The 21,699-nt window shown below is 43.8% G+C and overlaps 1 protein-coding gene and 1 long non-coding RNA gene across 5 annotated transcripts in view; one reads left to right on the top strand and one right to left on the bottom strand.

Annotated features, from left to right (window-relative positions):
* Nucleotides 1-508: 508 nt before the first annotated feature.
* Nucleotides 509-5,429, bottom strand: LOC122189529. Its single transcript, XR_006181847.1, has 3 exons — nucleotides 5,040-5,429; nucleotides 4,248-4,417; nucleotides 509-1,524 (listed from the first exon to the last, which is right to left on the bottom strand). It is a non-coding gene; the product is annotated as an uncharacterized LOC122189529 (long non-coding RNA).
* The window catches only part of LOC122189528 (sodium channel protein type 5 subunit alpha-like), a 206,878-nt gene continuing 189,086 nt past the window's right edge, over nucleotides 3,908-21,699 (top strand). For 2 of the 4 annotated variants that reach the window (XM_042888790.1, XM_042888786.1), the window contains exon 1: nucleotides 3,908-4,053. The gene's annotated coding sequence lies outside the window, so the exon portion shown is untranslated. Of the gene's footprint in view, nucleotides 4,054-4,788; nucleotides 4,865-6,537; nucleotides 6,638-21,699 lie in introns of those variants that run through there. The other 2 variants (XM_042888788.1, XM_042888787.1) reach the window with 2 other exon arrangements.

Raw genomic sequence — 21,699 nt, 5'->3', positions numbered from 1 at the left:
GGGAAGTGCATTTGTGGGCATCTAAGATCTTCACTGTCCAAGAAGGAATATAGGTCAACATGGGATGGCAAAAGCCCTTTTACCCAATTAATAAAGCAGCGAGTCAGTGATAGGTCTGTCTTCACCTCCAGTCTTCTGTCATTTTAGATGGGAAAACCCTTCTCCTGGTGTCTCCCTCTGTTTCAAAGGGATTTATAGTAAATAACAATATTATTTTTTGCCCAGTAGAGGGAAGTATTGGCTAAACTGAGCATTGCCTATGAAAACCTGATGGCGCCCAGTGCTGCAGGAGCTTCTCGTACCACTTATCCCAGTGGCAAAAGGCTTCATAGAGAGCCAAAAGGAAAAAAAAAAAAATAAATCAAAAGTGCTCACATAAAAGTGGGAAGGCGGGCTGAAGCCTTTCAAATTTAGAAGAAAACATGTGTGTATATATAGAGACAAATCAAGTTTTGCAGGATTCAGAGGAATTGTATTTTTATTTTAAGAAAAGGAACAGTATGTTTCAAACTAAATCTCTCCTCCAAACTCTCTCATTTCAAGAGCTGCGCGTCTTTCCAATTTCTTTGTTTCCTTAAAACAGGTGGCAACAAATGTGTGGGGATTTGGGATGAAAGGTTCTATAAATACCTTGGAACAATAAATGGCTCTTTGTAAGCAGCACTGCTGTCTGTAATTCTTTAAGAGAGCAGTGAATGCTTCAGAGGAAAAAGGTGGGTTTTTGGAGAGAAGTGAATAGAAAGATGACATCAACTGATCTCCCACGTAGTATTTACTTTGCTACTGGTGCTTCCATCTGACATACACGTTTATTGGGTTTCAGCTGACTCATTTGAACTTCTTCACAGACATTCGGTAAGTCAACATTACCTGAAAGCTTCTTGCAGATTTGGGTGAGGTAGTGCATGTTTAATCAATTTTATCCCTTTGATCAGTCTGTCTATAGGGCTGCAATTAACATGGTTGCTGTATGATGAGCTTTTCCATTATGAGTTGTCTGTGTCTCAAGGATTCTTTCCCCTTGCTGTGTGAGTTTGTTGCTGTACGGGTCCATATCCCACACTGATGTGCTGCCCTTCAACATATGGGTTCCATAAAGCAGTGCTTGAGGGGTGGAGATTTATATATAGGATTTGAATAACACATGCATACTTGATCTGGAAACCCGGGGGCAAGTTTTTCTGAGCTGTCCCTAGGAGATAGGATGGATATAAGGGATCCTCTCAGTCCTGTTCCTGGCAAAGAATAAATCTGACAGCTTTCCCTTCCTGTCCTTTTTCCTACCTTTCCCTTATCTTTTCTCTGTAAATAGTACTTTGTGTTTCCTGTAAGCTCTGCTCAGACTGAGCTGATTTCATTACCAGAGGATCAAGGATTTGCTAGTGATAGGAATAATTTCTCCATTTCTGAAGGCAGACAAAATGAAGATGGATCTTTCTTGTGCTTCTTCAAGATTTTGCAGTGCTTCCTTTCTCCGTAAGAGTGGCAGAGTTGAAAACTTACATTAGTATTACTCAATACTGGCTGCAAAAAAGAGAACGGGTGGTTGGACCAATGGACAGGAATTTCAATGAAAGCTCGGGGGCTTTCCCCTCTGTTCCCTGGCTGTGACACTAAACCTGTGGCACTGAGGTGCTGGTGGCTTCCCTGTGCCATCACACTTCTTTTCTGGGACCAGGCCTGGCACAGTCACTGCTGAGACTACTAAAGAAGGAACTGGGGAATGAAGTCCCATTTTCAGCCTCATGCATGGCTCTGTGAAAGCAGTCAGCAAAGTTTGGAGCTTCTTGCAGTGATGCTGGTCCCACTGCCCCATAGCTAGCTTTCTGCCCTTTTGGGGATGTCCTTCCCCTTGCATAGCCACCATTGATCTTCATATCAAGTGATTCAAAAAGGCCCTTCCCCGAAGGAAGGTCTTCCCCTATCTCCCATCTCCTACAACATCCTGCACTGCTGCAGACTCTCAGGGGTGATTTTCCCTTCAGGAACCTTCCTTCCTGCTCACATCCATCCTCCTCCATCTTCACTCACCTTCATTTCCCTTTGTGTTCTTCCTTTTCTAGTCCCAACCTTTTCTTCCTAGCTCCTTTTCTCCACCTGTTCTTCCCCAAGATACACTTCATTCTCTTTTCTGTTTGCATCTATGCCAGTTCTGATCTCATTTGTTAATTTCTTTGAATGTGAGCTTCCTTCTGAATTGAGATCTGCTCATCACTCACCTTCCCAGTGACACTGCTGGTTTTTTGGACCATTTTTGTAGCATCCTCAGTACTTTGCTGCCTGATCTGCTCCTTTCCCAGCATTTGTGTTGTAGAACTAATATCCAGCCCTCAGCTGCTTTCACAGGAGTGCTTCTTACTGCTCCAGGCTCTTTGCAGAGCAGTATCATTCACTTCAGAGCCCATCACTGGACAAGGGAAGCACTGCTTATTTCTCTGTACACACTGTTCTACCCTGCTTAGAATTGTGAGGATTTTTTGCAGTTCTTCAGAAGTTTCTTTCAGTTCTATGACCCTGAATACTTCAGTATTTCTAGCAAACTGTTGCTCCTCTCTCTACCTATAAGCACCCATTTATGACCTTCTCACTTATTGCCAGGCAGCTTATTTTTTTTGCAAAAGCTGCTATGTTTGCTCACTTCCATGTCGTTCTTTAAGCATGACCCAGCCTCAACTCTTCCTTGAAGATTGAAGCACTTGGAGCAGGAGGTTGCAGGAACCTTTACATTTGGTTGTGTTTGTACATGGGAAGAATCAAGTCCAACTTTGGCACTACTCAGCCTGTCCCCTTCCCCTGGGTGCTGGGGTCCTCCTGTCCTATTCCACAGCATCTCTCCTGTCATGTCTCCTTGCTCTCAATCAAATCCTTCCTCCAAACCCCCTCCTTGATGGCAACCCACAGCATTCATATTCCCTTTTTCCCTATTCCACCTGGCTTCCTATCCCACTTCCAACTTTCTCCCTCATTCTTTATTCCCCATTCCTTCTTCCTCCCTTTCCCTCTTCATTTCTCTTCTTTTCTCCCTCTCCATCCCTCACCCTTGCCTAACCTTTCCCCATCCCTCCTTCTTCCTCATACTTCCCTTATCCTACTCTCTTCTCCAACTCTTCACCCTCTCTCTTCACTACCCATGTGTACTCACCTTCCTCTCTAAACTTTTTCCCTCTCTATTCTGTCCCACCTCCTCCCTTGCCTCCCATCCTTCTTCAGGTGTCTTCACACCATCCTTTCTCCAAATCCCCTTAACTTCCTAGTGACAACCCCAAACTTTCATCACACCTTCCATCCCACCTTCTTCCCCAACCTGCCTTCTTCACCAGTCCTCCGTATCGTCACCTCTTCTTTCCTTCCTTTTCCTTTTCTATCCTTAATCCTTCCTTGTTCCTCATACTTCCCTTCTGCGCTTCACCCATTCTACCTTCACCTCCATCCTTTCTTCCTATTTTCTCCCCCCAGCCTTCCTTCTGTTCCTCAGTACTTTCTTCTTCATTATTTCTTCCCCAGCCTTTCTCACCCCTTCCTTCTTCCTATCCATCTTCTATCTCCTTCGACCATCCCTCCTTCGGCCATCCCTCTTTCCTCTCCACCATTCCCCTGTCATTCTTTCCACTCCCCATCCCTCCCATCCTTCCACCATCCTTCCTCACCCCTGCCACCCTTCCCTTCCCTTCCCCATCCTTCCTCCCTCCCTCCCTCCCTCCCTCCCCTCTTTCCCTCCCTCCTCCCACCGGCGGCAGAGGGCGCTGCGGTCCCGGCCCGCCCCAGCCCGGCTCCTCTCCGTAGGGCGGGGAGAGGCGGGAGGTGCCTCCCTTCCCTCCCTCTGCCCTCCCTCTCCCCTCCTTCCCGCCCCCGCCGCCCGGCCGGGGCTGCGCTCCCGCGGCTGCCGCACACGGCGCGGAGGCTCCGAGCCATGAACCCTCCGCGGCGGTCGGGCAGCGCGCCCCGCAGCCGGGCCATTCCCGCGGGACGGACCGCTCGGGGACTAAAACTCTATGGATACAATGAAGTGGCTCTGGGACTCTTGGTTTAGCAGGAATATTTAAATAAACCAATGTAAGTTTCTCTTTTTTGTTTGCTTGTTAATAAAAAAAAAAAAAAAAAAGAAAGAAAGAAAAGAAAAAGAAAGAAGCATAAAGAGAACCTCCCCCTTCCCCCCCATCCCCCCTCCTCTCGGAGACGTCCGGTTCCGAGCGAGTCGGAGGAAAGAGGAATTTGTCGCGACGGGGTTTCCCCTTCCCCAAACTTACCCCTCGAGGTGCGACCGGTGCCGTCCCGTCCGGGCAGGGCGCGGTGAGGCTGCAGGAGGGTGAAGTTGGCTCAGCAAAGCTTGCGCCGGGATGTGGAAGTGGAGGAGATGTGGATGTAGATATTGTGCCGATGAAGAGTAACTCTGGTTGGGAATTGGTCTAGGTTCCGTCTTGCTTCCGCGTCCAGAAGTGCCAGAAAGAGATAACAACACAGAAAATACTCTGCAAATTGTTTGGTGAATGTCATGTGGTGTCAGATGGCTTTGAATGGAATTTTAGTGGCACGTTTCACGGGGAAGAAATGAGCTTGGATGGTTATTTCTGCAGTGGCAAGAAAAATTGATAATTCTCGTGTATTGTGAGAGTGTTACTGATGTTACTTGTAAGAGCTGACATAATGTATTAAGCATATGTCTTAATAAGGCCACTCTCCTCGAAGCCCTTTGTAAAACACCCATGCTTGAAACATTTGGAGTTTTTACCAGCTCAAATTAAAAACTCCACTCGGCTGAAAGAAGTGTAGAAGGAAAACAAGGAGAGCTGTGCAGCACGCTGGCAAGGTGGTAGTGATTTGATCAAGGCAGCCCCGAGGGAACCGGTGACATACTGGGAGCACCGTAAGTGAGAACGAAGGCTAAATTAAAGCAAAAGTTATGCAACCAAAGTGTGGCTGCAACGAGAAGAAATCAGACCTTCTTTTTATTTATTTGTTTGTTTGTTTGTTCTGGATATATGGGTGAGAAAGTAGCGATGAGCTTCTAAAAAGCAGAGAAAAGCGTGAGCTGTGCTCACCTATGGCAACAGGTCTTGTTTTGCCTGGAAAGGATGAGCTGAGCTTTGTGAGTGCTTGAGCTGAGCCGTTCCATCCGAGGCTGGGGCAGCTGCCGATCCTACGGACAGGCGACAGATCCGGAACTCGTGGCCCCAATTTCTCTCTCCACCAGGGCGACGAGCTGCTATTCCCGAAATACAGGGCGTATGGTGGATTCAACGCGGCGAATCAAAGAGGATTTGTCAATACTAAAAATAAACAGGCCCGCAGATGTGTCCTACAGGGTCACGTCCAGTCGCTGCGTTTTCGGGGCCGAGGTGCCCATGTCGCGATTTTGCGGGAGCGTGTCCTGTCCAAGGTGCTGAAGTTGATTTTGCTGCTATTTCCCGGGATTTGAGGGCTTTGCACGAGTGGTTTTGGGAGGCTTCCTCTTGCCTTAAGGGGGTGAGGTTTGAGTTGGAGGGTTCCCTCCCCCCCCCCCCCCCGGGTGGCACAAAGAGGAAGCAGGGATGTGTTTTCAGACACGTATGTTTGATCTGTCCTTTTGGCGTGGGAAAGCGGGCCAGGTGGAGCTGCAGATGGATCCAGCAGATCCTATAAGCTTTTGGTGGCAGAGAACTGGAAAGGTCAGAGCTGTAAGGCAGTGAGGATTGAAACTCCCTCACTCTAGTGAACCAAGAATGTGGTGGTTTTGAGTGTTGCTGCTGTTGCTTTGGGTGCCTTGCCTCTGATGAGATGCCTTATTCCAAAAAAGTTGAGGGAGAGCCCTGTGCTGGGTTGGGATAGGAATGATGCAGATGGGACTGGAGTGACGCCCAATGATTTTGATAGTTTTATCTTCTTCTGGTGTAGCCTCTAAAAGTGGCAAATATGGTTGATGAAGATCTTCAGAAATAGTAAATCCTTAAGAGAAAAAGTGTGTCTTTTGGGGAAAGTGTCTCAAAAATTAAGCAATGGAGTCCTGCACTGCAAATTGTGATATTTTTAGATTAATGTGCCAAAAGCTTTCAGACTTAAGTAGTGGAGTTTATGTAATCTTTGGTATGAGACAGACCACAGTATTGCCAGAAATAAGCATAGAGGAATATATTATTTGCCTTTGCTTTGAGTTTGATCTTGTAATGTGCTTCTCCTCAGTTCTTGAAATTAATTCTAAATCCATTTATAATGCAGATCAGTACTTTTTGTCTAAGACTCCCAAAGGGTTTTAAAAACACAGATGATCAGGCTTCGATACCTGTGTTTTTATGGATAAATAGTTCATGCTGTGAGGAGTCCTGCAGGTCTAAAGCATGCAAAAAGTCCGTACAGTATGGTAGAGAACTGATGTTTCATATCCTCAGTCACTCGTCAGAGATCACAGAGGAACTCAGTTGCATCATTGGCTATGTAGTCCAAATACCTTGACCATTAAGGGTGTATGTAGATCATGAGGCTTCTTTGACTCTGGGTGACAGCTTATGAGGATAGAGTCTAAAAAGTGCAACACAGTGGAAAGCTGTGATTCTGATTACATTCCTGGTCTGAATCAGAAACTAGCCTCCGTTCTTGCTATGATGGACTAACACCTGTGGGACTAGCACACACCTCACAGGATTTTTACAGGCTACAGAGAACAGTTGAGTGGTAACTGCATTCTTGATTTTAAATGCATAATCAAAATTATATTTAAAATTGTACTGATAGGAAATGACATTCTGAAAGGAAATTTATGAACTAGAAGTAGTTTAAGTTTCTTCTAAAAATCTTGGTTTTGGGGTTGTTTTTCTTTTTCTTTTCTTTTCTTTTTTTTTTTTTTTTTTTTTTTTTTTTTTTTATTAGTTAGGGATTTATCTCTTCTTGACCATTTTCTTTACTGATTTCAGTTGTGTATCTTCAAAGAAAGCTCTGTCCATGTATGTGAGGAGAGAACTTGTTAAAGCATGTTGAGTGGTTGTTCTGAAATCATGGTCATGTTTTTTGAAAGAAACAGATCAATATCTGTTGTTACCTTGGATTACGTTTGGAACCTCAATATGACAAATACAAAGAGACCTTTTGTTTTCAGAGGGCGGATGCTCAGTTTTTCCTGAAAATTACTACCTTGTAAGTTGTCTCCAATCATCCTCAAGAATTACTTTGAAAAATTATAGGTCTGGTAGTTAAAAAGTGGCAACAAGTAATTTCTCAGTTCTGTTAAATGAAACTCATATTTCACAAAGGCAGTATATCTTTGAAGTACATGCTTAACTTCTGCTTCTGTTTACATGTTGTCTTGTGATAGAGTTTTAATCAGTGTACGAAGCAATTTATATTTTAAATTCTATTATCAGTTCTCACTTTTACTGTCTATTTTTGTGCTTATCCCATTGCTGAAGATATTCAAGGCCAGGTTGGATGGGGCTTTGGGCAAGAGGTATCCCAGCTAGATCATTTTTGAAGACCTTTCCAACCCAAACCATTCTGTGATTCTAAATCACTGGAAAAAAATACGTGAAGCCAGTCAGGTATATTCCTGTTTTCTTGGAGTGACTATCTTGTCTGTGCTATCACAACGTTCAGATAAACATGATAAACATTTGTTTATCTTTAAACTAATTGTTGTTTTTATGACTGAACTAAAACCCTGATTATTTTTCTATTGATCTTTTAATATTTATTTTGCAAGCCAACCGTTGGGCCCACTTTCACCTGGCCCTGTCTCTTTGGGTTTCTCTTGCAAAGTGACAGTTTCTAAATCAGGAAGGAAATCAGGTCACATTTCTGGCTCTGCAGGACTTATCTCACTGCTCTTCTTTCAAAGTAATTAGAGTTACTAATAATGAGAAAAAGAAAACTTTTTCAGAACCGGTATGTCCCTAACCCCTCTCTCCTTCTGGCTGTTTTTGTGTCACAGAAAAGATAGGAAAAAGTTTATTGAGGAAGCTCCTTTTGCTCCATCTGAATGTGACTTCCTTCAAGTTGAGCTGCAGGCGATGCGGTCACCCTTACAAAGATACCCTGTGTTTCTTAGATTAGCAGACTTCATTTGTTTATTCCCCCTTGTTCTTGCATGGTGTCACCGGGCTGCACAGTGGAGCTGCTTAGGTCTCAGCCTGGGAGAAGAACAAGATGCTGACTAAAGCTGTCACTATCCCAGTCCCTGAGCAGGCTGGGGAAATACTGTAGGGACAATATGAGCAGAGTAGAAGGCACGGTGGCTTTATTATACACATGCACTGCTAGCAATCACAACCATAGTTTGTACCCTTCCTATTCAGGCTTCTTATCGGTTACAGTTCACTGGGGCATACTCCCAGGAAAAATGGCAAGTGAAGCACAAAAGTTCCTTCTCCTTTAATACATCCACCTTTGAGGAGATGTGACTCAGGAGGGGGTTTCCTCTTCTGTGTGCAAAATTCTCATTGATGTCAAAAGATCCCTTATTTTCCATGGCAAAAATGTGCTTCCCTGCTCTCTGTAATCGACGAAGCTGTTTTTGTCTCAATTCTGCATGACAAAAATGGCTTGGTTTTCATTTTTTATTAGTTTTATAATATTGCAATAGCTTTTTTAATAGAAAGGCATCATACATCAAATAATAAAGTTTAAATTTTTCAGAATGTTTCATTACAGGTGCTGTTAAGCACTGTGTTTTCCTTTTTTTACTGTACTTAATTAATTGGAAAGTGGAATAATTTGTGCTCTATACTGGAAAAAATAACTCGTTCTTTACCAGGTTGTTTATTTCAACTTTCAGCTTGATTTGAACTTTCCTGATTCACACAGCTTCTGCCAGAGAGGCTTTTTATGGCAGTGATGGAAAGCCCTACCGACCGGTTAGAGGTCCTTTATAAAGCTAGCTGGGTTCCTAAGGCTCTAAAACTGCTCTTTATCCAACATATGACTTGCAGATATCTTTCAAATGATGCTTTACTAGTTTTATTCTAGCTCCAGTATTAGTATAGAGTGTCTATGAAGTTATACGGGTGGTTAATATTTGAGTGCATAACACTGAAGGCAGACTGGGGCATGGGTAATTTGTCTGTGCTAGAAGCCAGGAGTGTCTCTCAGTAGTCATGGAGTTTGTAGGCTGATTTTGACCATTAAGCTGTGGTTTGGGGCTTTAGAGAAGTCTGTTTTTCTTTTTGCTCTTTCTAAATGCTTTATATAACACCGAAACATCTGTGCAATAGGAAGGTATGGAAGAACTTGCCCATGGACAAATTCTTTCAAGATACATTAATTGGAGATGGATTAGATAGTCCATTTGCAAGGATTATATATTTTTTTATAATGATTTTTCAGAGATTCTTTTTCTTATTGTAATGAAATGGTCACTCTTCCCAAACAAATGGGCAGTTGTTTGTGTCTCAATATGTCACCATTCCTCCAGGCTGGCTTATAGCATGCCGACGCAGGGTCTAGAAGTCATAGGGAACCAGATGCCCACTTGACCCTGGATGATCAGAATAGCACATGGGGATCATTTCTACTGATTTTGAGTGAGCAAAGTTCACCCCTGTCATAGCTAGCTCAGATTTTGTCTCTACTGCAAAGCTACTTCAGTCCTCTAAAGAGCATTTTTACTGCTGGGCTGTACAGTCATAAAATCACAGAATGGCTTGGGTTGGAGCAGGCCTTAAAGATCATCCAATTCCAACCCCCTTGCTGTGGGCAGGGTTGCCAACCACCAGCTCAGGGGTGCCGGGGGCCCCATTCAACATTAGAATGCCTCTAAGGATGGGGAAGACAAAGGCAGACACTGCCTGAGGGAAATCCTGAATACCAAGTTTTCAGAAAGTGTGCTGGTGACAATTAAATGAAACTTTCACCATTGTGTAAAGCTCATAACGGTGAATGATTCTGTGATGAAATTTTCTTTTTCCCTCCTGATGTAGGCACCAAAAAGAGAGAGGAATGCTAGGGGGAGGCTTCCTGTGGTGGTGGGAAGTCCTTCAGGTGCCTGCATGGCTGGAGATGCAGCACTGACTGTGGAGAAGTAATGGGAAAGCTGCAGCCCAGCCTTCACAACTTGGAAACGCATCATTAGGGTGCTACAACCTGACCCTCAGACAAGCATTTAGCATCGTCTGAGGTCTGACATGTTAGTAGCTGTTACATAATGCACAATTATAGAATCACACCAAAACATTTTAAAAATACCTGCCTGATCACCACAGGGTAATTGCACTGTGTGTTAATGGGGCTGGGTGCTGTGGTTAAGGCACCCCCTGCACCGATGCATGTTCCCCTCCCCAGCAGCTTGGAATACTCCATCAGGTGCATCCAGTGGTGACATCACCTCGGCCAGGAGAAGACCTCCTCTCCTCCAAAGCTCCCCACCGTTTGTGTCCTCGTCCTGCTTTGCGTGTTACCAGTGCTGTCCTTTCCTTCTGGAGGAGGGTTTCTGACCATCCTTGCTCCCCTGTTTTAGCACAGAGGTATGACACAGCTGCCTCCTTGCCTTCTCCAGGGCCAAGCACATCATCTCCATCTCCACTCCAGCTACATCTCAAGCCCTCAGCATGGAGTGATGCCTGGCTTCTGTGCTGCTGGAGGCACTCAGAGGGTCTGTACTTTTATTAAGCAGAGGGCCAGGTTCTGTGCTCGGCTTCATAAACCCAGATCGACTCATCTGACTTTGGCACAGCTAATCCAGATTTGCACAGCAGTTTCCCTGAGGACTCCCCAGTTTTGCTCTGGGTGACAGTTAGTGTGCCAGTGTCAGAATACATCTGATCTAGGCAGATTCCCTGTCTTGAACCATTAGTTATTCCCTGGCAAAAGTTTCTCAGAAAGAGCTGTTGTATTTGAAAACAATACACAAATTCTATTGCCAATGCCAGAAAGTAAAGGGATTTTTTTCCCCTCCTGTTGAAACTAAATATAATTTGAAAGATAATGTACAAGGATTTAAATATAGTATGCAATTATACATTGCATATGAATAGTTTCTCTCATTTTTAACATGCTTAGATATTTTTTTTTTGAGTCTTTTTCAGCAGACAGCTGTTAGATAAAGAGAGAAAAGTGAATAGTTGTTATGAAACCACATGACATTGCTAAAGAAAAAAAAAACCATAAGAATATGTGAGGGAAAAATATAGAATAAATCCTCTCTCTTCCTCTGTTGTTGGCTTTTTTTTTCCTTGTTTCATCTTTTCGTAATATTTCAGTACTTTCTTAGCTGAAGTAATATAGTTTCTCAATATAATGTTGTAGGGTCTGCAACAAATTTCCTTTGCACTCTTGTTCCTACTGGGTTCAGTGAGCTTCAAATCAAGGCTCTGAATCCTTCCCAGAGGATGAAATGGGAGTAGAAGCCTTCTTAGAAAAGTCTGAATTCTTGGATTCTTTTACCTTTAGTGGAAGTTTTGCTTGAGTTGTGTTGGGTTTTCTTTCCTACGAAGTTGCCTAAACTTGAAAACCCCAAAGAGTTCACTCATGGCCCCATGGTGTCCCAACAAGTAAATGGATGTCCTGACTTTCTCAGGGTAGCCTGGACAACTTGTGACTGTAAGCACCTCAAAAACAGTGCTGTAGGTCACACATTCTTATTTTTGAGGAGATATGGTTTAAAAAAAAAAAAAAAAAGACTCTGAAACTTTAAAATAATATAACAATAATCAAAACTCCTGGTGATGTTCTTCTGGGAGCAAGGAGAAATAAATATGAGATTATGGTCTGAAAACACTGAAAGATTCTGGGCTGCGGTTTTCTGTTATTAATTAGCTAAATTGATATTCAGAACCTGAAACAAGGCTTTTAGGCACATCTCTGGTGCCTAATTCTGACGGCTGTCTCCTCGCAGGGTGAATGAGGAGACTTTTTATTGAAGTCAATGATGCAGTGTCAACGTAAATGCAACATAAGGGAGAAAGGGGATTTGTTTACAAGCATAAAAGTTCCCTGGATAGTTTAACGCTAACTGTGAAAATTACTGAAGAGCTGCAAAGCACAGGCTTTAAATGTAGCTGAAGTACATTTTCTGGAATGTTTCTAGCACTATTTTAAGGACCTAATCCAGAGCCCAGTGCAGCTGCAGGTAAAGCTCCCTTTGACTTTGGATGGGGCATTGTATTTCTAAGTGCCGTTCTGCTTCCTAGAATTTTTTAACGGTGTCTTGTGTCTTGCAGGTGTTTTTTTATTAACTGTTAGGACAGATGTGATGTCTTTTTTTTATCTCTGTAGTGCCTGGATTGGTTGACTGTAAGAAAGAACACCACAATGCCGTTGTGTTATTCCAGTGTTTCCTGTGGTTAGTCATTCACTGGACAAGTTGTTTCCTAAGAAGACTGGTTTTACCATTGCTCTTATTATGTATCTGTCCTATCCTGTAGCATTTCAACCTGTTGGATTATCTGGTTCAGAGATTTGAGACTTGAAGATACTTGAGTTATGCAAGTTTTATTGAAAGATATTCCTGGATAGAGAGTAGAGGGACTCAGAGGAATGCCTTTTTCAACCTGGATGATTCTATTGTTCTGTAAGAAGGTGACTGTAGGGTGATTCAGCCACACAGCTTCACCACTGCTTGTCTACCACAGATCTCTAGGGTTGTTGTTCAAAGAACTTTTATTGTTTTGTACTGTACTGTACTGTATTTTGTTACCCAAGGTCCTGAGGTCATGTGATGCTGGGTGTAGGGTACATAGGGATTATCACATTGTTTTAAATGAAATTTAAGGAGCAAAGCTCTAGGATTTCAGCCCCTTTTGAAATCACATCTGTAAAGATTCCATCATAAAGTTTTGTGGTCCTATTAAAGAACAGAAGAGGTGGAAAAGGGACACAGACATTGTCCTAGAGGATCTTTTCTCTCCAATCTAATCTTCTCCCATATATAGCTAAGGATAGGTTCCCCTGCCTGTCTGGGGGATGTTTGACTGTGCTGGCACCAAATCAAGTATGAATAAAAAGCACATATACATATATATGTGTGTGTGTGTGTGTGTATAGGTACATACATACAAATCTCTAGAAATCAGGAATAAAACAGGGATATTGGAAATGCCATTTCCAGCTCCACCAGCTGGAACACCTCTTGTAATTTTGCTAACTCGCACATTCTCCATTTTGCTGTCATCTGTCACCTGTGGTGTCAGATGGGGGATGTGTGCCTGGCTACTTCATAATGCTGCTGCAAACAGGGCTGAGATGCCGTGTGAGGTGTAGAATCACAGAATCATTTGAGTTGGAAAGGACCATTAAAGGTCATCTAGTCCAACTCCCCTGCAATGAACAGGGACATCTACAGCTAAGTCAGATATGCTGAGGACCTCCCCAATGCATCTGTATCTTCACAGCAGGGCTGTGGCTGCTTCTCCCCCAACCCTGAGCTCAGGCATGGCTACGAGGTGGTATGAGGAAGGGAAAATGGAGGGTGCCCCTGACCCCAGTAATCCCCAGCTGTCATTGCGCCTGCCGGGAGGCACCCGCGGTCAGCAAAGATTAGCACAGCCACCATGGGGACTGGCCTGGGATCAAAGCAGCACAGAGGTGGCCGAGAGCCACCTTCAGCCCCTCCTCCCTCACTCCAATCTGTAGCAGCCTTTGCCTTCTCTGAGCAACTGAGCCCATTTTCTGGTATCGCTTAAGGTCAAAAATGCTCTTTTTTTTGCTCTGTGTTCCATAGAATGTTCATAGCCAGGTTTGGGATAAAATCATCTTTTTTTTTTTTTTTTTTTTTTTTTTAAGCATCTTGCTAAGGTAAGATAGGGCATACATGACTGCTTTTTTACTTGATGAACCAAAACTGGGGCCTGCTGACCCCAAGACATAAGTCATGGTGGCCCAATTAACAATGCAATGGCTTAAGCTGCAAGGAGCATTAAAGCCCATCCAGTTCCACACCCTTTCTCTGGGGGTGGGTGAGCCTTTTTGGAGAGGTCCCTCAGCCCATGCCCTCCCCTTGGGCATCATCACCTTGAGCTTCTCATGCCTAGCTCAACAGCAGCACTGCATGCTGCTCACTAGCCCCTTGTTTCCATACAGCTGAACAGCCTCACTGGATTGTGGTTGATAGTTATGTTTTCCAAGGTGAGGATTGTGCCAGTTGTACTGCTTACATGGTGAGATGGCTGCTTGTGTTAGTCAGCACTTCTGTGAGTCAGTCAAGTTGTCCATCCCTAATGTCAACCCCATTCAGCAACAAAACACACTGAGCAGCAATGTGTGGCTCTCATAAAAGTCTTGTGTCTCCAAGCACAACTTGGAGATTCAGATGCTCCTTTGATGAAGAAACTGTTTGAAAGTGCAGAAGGTTCAGGTTGGATATTAGAAAAAAATTATTGGAAAGAGTGGTGAGGCATTGGCACAGGCTGCCCTGGGAGGTGGTGGAGTCATCATCCCTGGAGGTGTTCAAGAAAAGGGTAGGTGTCACACTCAGTGACATGGTCTAGAGTGGTCACGGGCATGGGGTGATGTTTGGACTAGATGATCTTAGTGCTCTTTCCAACCCTAGTGATCCTATGCCAAGGGCAGGTGTGCCAACATGCTCCATGTTTGCTGGCCCATGTGGTGTTCCTCATGGCAGTAATTTTGGATTTCTCATATCACAAGTGAAACCTAGTGGAACGCTCTTGCAAAGTCGTTCTCTCGCTCCAGGGGATCAAGGATCCCACCATGAACTTGGAGCACCATCAGTTTCATTGTAAATTATGGGAGCTGAACACAAAGTGCTTTGGATTTTAGATGGTTTTCTTTGGAACCAGGTGTTGGACTTGGTGATCCTTGTGGGAAACTCCCAGCTCTGGATATCCTATGATTCTTTGATTCTCAGACTCACAAATGCAGGTCCTCACACATTTAGGTCTGTGTGATATAAAATATCCTCATGTTGGTTCTGGTATTTTCCCAATGCTAGTTAGAAAGCTAGCTTTATATTCATGTCTGATTTTGCACGTTTGAATGGTTCCCTGATACATTATTTCTTTCAGGTGGTTTTTATAATGTTAATGAATGTGATAGTTGTGATTAGCATGGGAGATTATTGCTTATAGCACCTACACAATCTATTTGGCAACCCATCAGTCTTGCTGTTAGAGCACTGCAGAATTCAATAAGTGACATTATTTACACAGTTGCCTTTGTAAGCTTGAAAAACTTTGCAAAAATGTGTTATAATCTGGGCGATAGCTTTGCTAAAAAGCAAGTTAGCTTCATCGATTGCATTTCTTCACTTTAGTTACTGAACTGCATGCTAAAAATAAATTACAAAAAAAAGCCATAATTGAGATCAATCTCTAATTGATTTTGACTTGTGCTCAGTTAAAAGCAGAACTGATGATTTCTGGAATGTTACTGATGTTCAGGAGCTTTGTAGAGCTGTATGTGAGAGAAAGCATTGATAGCAGAAAGCAAGGTCTCTTGATTTAGGCTTCATACAGAGTTTTTTGGCACATAAATGTCAGACTAAAGTTCAAGTGTTCATCAAAGTCCTACAAGGCCCTTAAACGTCAATGAAATTCCTGTTAAAGACTGTCCTGTGAGGCTTTGCTGTGTGGAAAGGCTGCTTCCTCCAACCAGAAATCAGTGATCCATGGGCTGTGTAAGCAAACAGGGTGGTGGTTATTCTGGAGGGACTCCAACTGGGGGATCTGTGGTGGGATCTGTGCTCCTCACGCGACAAAATTCGGTCTCAGCTGCTGTGTGTTGGCTTTAGCCACAGGTCAGCCAAGGACAGCCGGGTCGGGCTGTGCAGCTCTGCACTGTCTCTCACAGGACATGCGTGGGGCTCAGGTTGCAACTCCAGTGCTAAACATCACAGAAAAGGCTCTTTCCGAGAAACGTGAGGTCAAGCGGGGACCCACGCGCTGCATCCCACTCCTCCATCTCCAAAAATACCACTGCTTTTCTGGTTGTTTTCTGCTGGACCGCCAGCCCTGTGCCCTGGGGACTGAGGGAGGGGAGAGCCAAAGCAGAGGACAGCCTATTTTTAGGCTGACTATCTCCCACTCCCTGGCAGGCTGGGTGGTGTCGCAGGACAGGGCTCGCCTATCTGCAGTACAGCCCCTAGAGCAGGAGGGGAATGGGGATTTGAGCCGTCGTCCTGGTGGCTGGGAGGGACCCAGTGCAGGTCTAGTTGGGCAGTAATGGGCATTTCTCACCATTGTATCTTATTTGTAACTGGATAGCTTTTTCTTCTGTCCCTTCCCATTTTGTGTCACATCTACACAAACACTGTGCTGGGTGTTGTTTTCAAGCCCAAGTGCAGTATTTGTGCCTTTCTGTTGATTTGGCAGTGGGATAATTAAAAAAAATAAATAAATAAAATAAAAAAGGCAGGTTATAGGATTTAGGCTCAACTCTGTCCTTCAGAGATTACTGAAGTGAAACTGTGACCATCTAATCCATTTACAGAATAGCAGAAGACTCCCTGTAATTCATTAGTGTTGGTGGCAGAGCATATAATGATAGAATCATAGACTGGCTTAGGTTGGGAGGGACCTCCGACCCCCCGGCCATGAACAGGACTGCTAACCAGTAGATCAGACTGCCCAAGGAGGTAGCTTTTCCATCCTTCAGTCTTTGGTAAACTGACAGTCTTTGATAAATCATGGTTAAATTATTCTGTTGATAACATACACGTTTGGCCTAATTTAAATTTCTTTGGTTCCAGTTTCTGGCCACTGGATTTCTTCTATCTGTGCTTAGCAAACTGCAAAGCCCTCTGCAATATGCACAGCAGCAGAATTGTTATATCTGTACCTGTCCAAAGGTACTGGTGCAGTGGTGAATTCATCCCTCCCCTTACTTTTAGGTACCATGGAGCTAACTGCATCATTTAGGAAATCATTTAGCTCATGCATCATCTCATAAGACTGTTTTCCAGCCTGTAATTGTCCTTAGCGATGCTTCCCTCAATCTTTCTAGTTCATCACCATAACCCTTGACTTGGCGATCGGAGCACTATAGAGGGGTAATGTTCCCATCAAATTATGTTAATGTCCTCTCAGCATTGATTAACCAAGTCCTGCATCAGCCCTTCTTCTCTTGTACGCAGAAAACAGGAAGGGCACTAAGGTTTTTCTGTCCATCCTTACAAAATACTGCCACTGTGGTTCTCTTCTGGGTCTTCACAAAAGTTCCCAAATGTAGGGAAGCAAAGGTGATGCTCAAAGCCCATCTTTAGTCTGCAGCAGCACTTGGGTGTGGTTATCCTGACTTCTTGATTCAAAAATTCAAACTAGAGAAGCTGCTGTATGTCGTACTTCTTTATCACTTCTGAAGTGGAAAGAATGTAATTCTCAGCATGTTATTGCTCTGTTTTGTTTTTTTTTTTTTCTGAGTGCAGAACAGAAATCTGTATGGATATATTTTGGTCCTTCAATGTTTGAAAAGTTCCTTCTGGTCCTTAGAAAGGCCAGAGATGCCTCTAGCCACACATTACTCACCGTGTATTTTTAATTTATTGCTGACCCTCCTATTCTTGTCTTCCTTTCATTCTTTTATTTCTTGTTCTGTTTTTATTTTCTTTTTAATTTAAGTGTTTTGTACTGTGGAGAAGACTGAGGGGGGATCTTATTAATGCTTATGAATATCTAATGGGTGTGAGCCAATTGGCTGGGGCCAGGCTCTTTTTAGCAATGCTCAGCATCAGGACAAGGAGCAGTGGCCACAAACTGGAACACAGGAAGTTCCACCTGAACATGAGAGAAATTCTTTGCTGTGAGGCTGGCAGACCCTGGAACAGGCTGCCCAGAGAGGTGGTGCAATCTCCTTCTGTGGAGATATTTAAGACCCACTGATTATTTTTTTTTCATTTACAGAAAGCACCAGAATTCTGTCTTTCAGACCCACTGATACCGGGGTCCCTCAGTGAGGAACGCAAGGCTTCTTGGCTTTCACTGGATATGAACTCGGGGCTGATGCATATTTATTTATTATTATTTTCTGTTGCATGCTGCTGATTGTCCCAGATGCAGAGGAGGCAAATGACTTTCAAATGAGAAGATTTTCATAAGCCTACAGCATAGCTGTACTTGGAATACAAACTTTAATCAGTTATTATCTTGAAAAACATCTAACAAAACCCTGGTCCCTGCTGGGCTTCCCAGTCATCGTCGCATCAGCTGCAGGGTGGCCCTGGGAGGAAACACGACTCCTGTGTAAGGAATGTGGGGCTCCTTGTGAGCACCTTGTAGCAGAGATCATTCACCTTTGTTATGTGCCCTGAGAGTAATAATAAATATTAATGATAGATGAGTTTGGCTCTGCTTCGCTGGGGAAATAAAATATTTTTTGTCTTGGGGATTTCTGCACGTTTATGGCCAAACCTGACTTGGGGATTGAAGGATCTGCTTCAGTTCAGCAGTCAGGTTCCTGCACTTTTGGTCAAAGGGGTGTCCCCAACCTTAGGGAGGCCTCATACTTCCCAGCATCCCAAAGCACCCTGTGCTTTCAGGCAGTCAACCCCAGGTAGGAGGAAGCTCTGCTGCAAGAGCCCACCTCACTCCTCATACTCCCTCTGCATCCAGAGTGCTCTGCCTGCCCAAAGAGCTTTTGCTCTGCACCTAAAAAATGCAGATACTCGTGTAAGTGGTTGCAGTAAAGAGGTACCAGAGGAGGCAATTTTTTTCAGGGCACAACCGGAGAGGCTACTTAGCATAGTTTTACAGGCTGCTAATGTGGTTTTATTGCTTCTAGGACCTGACCTATTATTATGTGCTGGGGGATGCTTTTATTCATTTGGAGCTGGTCCAGGGATATCTAACAGGGCTATATACTGCATGACCTAGGTGTGCTCAGTGTAAGACTCCTCCCCTGTGCTGGGAAGGAGGGATAGCTCTGTGGTTTGTATGAGGCCACAGGTTTAGTTTTGCTCTGCTGTTGACTCTGTGTGTGTGTGCAGTGTGCTTCAGTCCAAATGCTGGTGAGCAGTGAGTCATTCCCTTCTGCTGCTAATGGAAAACTCAACAGTGCCCAGATTAGAAATGGGCAAAGGATGGTTTCTCAGTTTTGCCTTCCCCCATGCTGCCGAGCCCAGGAGTTGCACAGCCATAGCTGCTCTGCTCCATCCCTCTTCTTCCTGCAATGTGTTGAGCCATTGAGATGAAGAATGAGGCAGAGGAAGGAAGGTGGAGGAAAATGCAGAGAGTCCTGGTTAGGCTAAGAGCCTTCATTCATTCTGACCAATAACCAAGACCACCCCTGCTTCCATTGTTCCCACAGCCAAAATACTGCATCTTAGCATCATCTGCAGTCCTTTAAGCATTTACCACATTTTATGTCTTTTTGTGTTGCTAGTTTTGACTTTCTTTTCAATTTTGCAGCTTCAAACTACTGAAGTGAATGTTTATTGTGTTGTTTTGTTTTGTTTTTGTGGCTTCTTTATAGTTAACAGCAATTTTCTCTCTCTTTTTTTTAATGCTTAAAATGCTGAATCACGTAATGACATCTTGGTTGTGAGGCCAGTTGCTTTCTGTGATGCTTAAATATAGATTGAGAAAGTCTTCTTCAGGCACATAGTGACTTTTATGCCTGAATAGTCCAACCGTGTCTGTATTTTGAAAATCCAAAGAGATCTTTGGTACTCAAAGTAGCAATTTCATATTGGAACGGGCAAAATTTTGTATTATGGAGGTAGAAGCTTTAGATGACAATGGGATTGTGCTGGGTACTTTAAGCACAAGTGCACGTGTTTAAACTCAAGCTAATAATGCCTTTACTTCTGATTATCCCTGAAGTGCTTGGGTAGTTGGACTTGGTCACAGAATCAAGTATCAGAGGGGTCAGAAGGGACTTCTGGAGGTCATTGAGTCCTGAGTCATTGAGAACTGCTTGCTAAAGCAGTTCCCTGCAGTATGTTGCACAGAAAAGTGTCCAGGTGGGTTTTGAATATCTCCAGAGAAGGAGAATCCGCAACCTCTCTGGGCAGCCTGTTCCTGGGTGCCATCACTCTCACAGAAAAGAAGTTCTTGTGTTAGTATAGATATTCCTGTGTTCCAGTTTCTGCCCATTATCCCCTGTTCTATTGCTGCTTGCCTCCAAAGAGTCTACCTCCATCGACTTGACTCCCACACTATAGTTATATATAGGCAGTTATGAGATCCCCTCTCACACTTCTCCAGTGTAAAGAGTCTCATGCCTCTTAGCCTTGATCTGAGTGGTTTTGAATCATTTTTCCCAACTGACTTTCTATTCTAGTCCAGTCATATGAAGTCAAGCCCAGTTAAGCCAAGTCAAAGGATGCATTCATATGAATTACCTGCAGTATTTTTTAGAAGTTACTTTCTAAGGGCAGGACATTGCTTAAACGCTGTTCCTGTCTCTTCTGGTCCATGACACTTCACTTGTCCCTATAAGTGGTGAGAACAGGTGAAATCAGATGATAGATTGAGAACATTAGATCCTCTGGAGTGAGAGCTAGAAAGAGCTTATTAAAGACCACTACAGTCAGGCTAGGGTGCTCTAGTGTTGCTTTCAGTTCAGTCAGCCACAAGGAAGCTTGGGATGTGACATCCCACAAAGGAAAGGTTAAAGCATGTTGAAGCAAAGGGAATAATGATTTTGGAGGAGAGGACCATCACCCCAGAGAGTAGAGCCCATGTCTGTATGAGATCAGGAGGTGGATGTTGCTCTGAGTGATATTTTCAATGGGCGCTTTTGAGCAAGCTGAATGAGGTTGTTGGACATGTAATAGCACTGCCAAAGCTGCCTGGAGGATCCAGGGACTGATCTCAAAGAAGAGAAAATGATAGCTACTATCTTAAATTGATGAATGTAGGGAGAAAAGAAAAAAAAAACAAAACCATCCTCTGTCTTTATCTAGATAATATCCTTCAACCACAGGCAGAAACTTTATGGGTTGTTGGATCTCCTCTTCAGGCCTCCACAGATAGCCCTTGAATGCTCTCTTCAGTCCCAGGGGCCTGATAAAGGACCTTCCACCTATAGCTCTACAGAGATTTTGTCTTCACCACCTTCTTTTTTTTTCACCTTCTTTTTTTTTTTTTCTCTCTCCAAAGCATTGGTTTTGCTTCCTTCCAAGTAGGAGCACTTCCCACCCCAACAGACAGCACTGGATGCAGGCTTTTAGCTAGCAAGAGCAGAGCAAATGTATGCCTTACACAGCTAATGAGGTATAGAGAGAAGGGGAATTTGGCTCTTGTGTGATCCTGGACATTGCCTGGAGGTACCTCTGTCTCTGCACGCATTCCGTATCAACTTAGAGCAGCCTTGTTTTCACCATGTGCTTTGCTAGATAGGATGGTAAAATGTAGTGCTTCAGTAATCAAATACAATAAAGCTGTTGTCTTCAGGAAAGCTGAGTTTTTCAGCCAAGATCTGTGCTGCTCTCCAGCCGTTAAAATGGACCTCTACTGGGGTCCTGCCTGGCTTTTGCTCTGCATGGAGTTTGCCGTGCACATTGAGGCCATGCTGTAGGAATAACAGAGCATTCAAAATATTTCAGCATGAGTGGTTCTAACACTGATCATAGCCTCATATGGACTCTGAAAATGCAGACTCAACAAAACTGCCGAAAGTAGAGCAAAATGTCTGTGAAATATTAAAAAAATAATCAAAAGGAAGAAAAAAGTTGAGGGCAGAAGGAGGAGGAAGTGCAGTACTACTTCAGTGGAAAAGACAGTTGTACCTGCTAGGAGCAAGAACAACTTCATCATCCGATGCATGAACTTCTTCCAGCTTGTCACAACAAATACAGCACACCCAAGGCTATTTGTTGCATTAGCAATAAACCAGTGAGCATAGGGAGCT

Source organism: Lagopus leucura, unplaced genomic scaffold (genome assembly GCF_019238085.1).
Source record: "Lagopus leucura isolate 7727_CA_CO unplaced genomic scaffold, USGS_WTPT01 Super-Scaffold_100157, whole genome shotgun sequence".
Classification (NCBI taxonomy): Eukaryota; Metazoa; Chordata; class Aves; order Galliformes; family Phasianidae; genus Lagopus; species Lagopus leucura.
This window is presented reverse-complemented; position numbering and strand designations above follow the sequence as displayed.